Source organism: Dama dama, chromosome 11 (genome assembly GCF_033118175.1).
Source record: "Dama dama isolate Ldn47 chromosome 11, ASM3311817v1, whole genome shotgun sequence".
NCBI classification, from domain to species: domain Eukaryota; kingdom Metazoa; phylum Chordata; class Mammalia; order Artiodactyla; family Cervidae; genus Dama; species Dama dama.
Window position 1 is genome coordinate 82,639,117 of NC_083691.1, and position 1,473 is coordinate 82,640,589.

At 46.6% G+C, this 1,473-nt stretch overlaps 1 pseudogene; it reads right to left on the minus strand.

The window, feature by feature from the left end:
- Window positions 1-399: 399 nt before the first annotated feature.
- Window positions 400-947, minus strand: LOC133065333 (large ribosomal subunit protein uL6-like; annotated as a pseudogene).
- Between the last annotated feature and the right edge of the window lie 526 nt (window positions 948-1,473).

Sequence of the window (1,473 nt, forward strand, 5' to 3'; positions counted from 1 at the left end):
TATTCAATATCACAGATAGGTCTGAGGAATCATCTGGCATTTGGTTGTGCCTGTAGTTGGACAACTTTGTTGTTGTTCAGTCACTAAATCTTGTGTGAATGTTTGCGACCCCATGGACTGCAGCACGCCAGGCTTCCCTATCCTTCTCTATCTCCCAGAGTTTGTTCAAACTCATGTCCACTCAGTCAATGATGCCATCCAATCATCTCATCCTCTGCTGCCCCCTTCTCCTTCTGCCCTCACTCTTTCCCGGCTTCACGGTCTTTTCCAATGAGTCAGCTCTTCATCTCAGGTGGCCAGGGTATTGGAGCTTCAGCTTCAGCATCAGTCCTTTCAGTGAATATGCAGGACTGATTTCCTTTAGGATTGACTGGTTTGAACTCAACTACTTAGATCTTCTTAATCACCCTGGGGAACAGCTCCTTTCTCAGACACATAGAAGCCATCCAGAATTTTTCTAATGTCTTTGCTTTTAAGCAACCATGGCTTGCTGAATCAAAGCAGCTGAATTTGATGTAAGTTCAATGTTGTTTCCTTCCAGAATTAACTCATCTTTATGGGCTTGAGATACTTAACAAGCAACACCTGGCTTCATCTAAACCCTGTATGTATTTTGTGTCCAAGAAATTTTGGAAATGACGTCGTTGGAGGAGTATACACAGACGTCACCTGGTAACAAAAGCCCAGCGTAGCACCCTTGATTGTGTTCCGTCCATGGCTACAGAGTGCAAACAACAGCCAGTCCCTTTCTGTTGGATAGTGCCCCACCATCTGTCAACCTGGAGCTGCTGCTTTTTCTTCACAAAGAGACTGAATTCTACATTGATGTCATTGAACTCCCTCTGCAGGGACCCTCCGGGGCCCGTCACAGTAGTTGTGCTTCTCTTCAGAGGGATGTTGATGTTTTCTGGCATGTTGACAGTTTAACTGTTGTGAATGGTCTTCATTCTCACAGTAGATGCAGCAAAGAGAGCTGCGTATTTAGATTAAACCTGGTGAGTAAGTACGAAGCATGGTGAAGCCGTGTAGGGAGGGGTGGGACAGCTTTAGCCTTTGCTGGAAGTGTAAGTCGCTCACTGGTGTCTGACTCTTTGCGACCCTGTGGACTATACAGTCTATGGAATTCTCCAGGCCAGAAGACGGGAGTGGGTAGCCTTTCCCTTCTCCAGGGGATCTTCCTGACCCAGGAATCAAACCCAGATCTCCTGCCTTGCAGGCAGATTCTTTACCAACTGAGTTATCAGGGAAGCCTGAGCCTTTTCTGGGAAGAGGCCAAATGCTTTACATATCTGTAAATATCTCATTTAATCCTCCCAAGACTCTGTGGGCATTCGTGTTCCCCTTTCATAGTCTGGGAAACTGTGGCTCTGACAAGTGATTATATCTACCTGAAGCTCTTGACCTGCCCCTAAAATGCATTCCTGGGATAGGCAAGGTGGTCAGTGGTCCAGGGTGTGATGTCTAAGGGCTCCA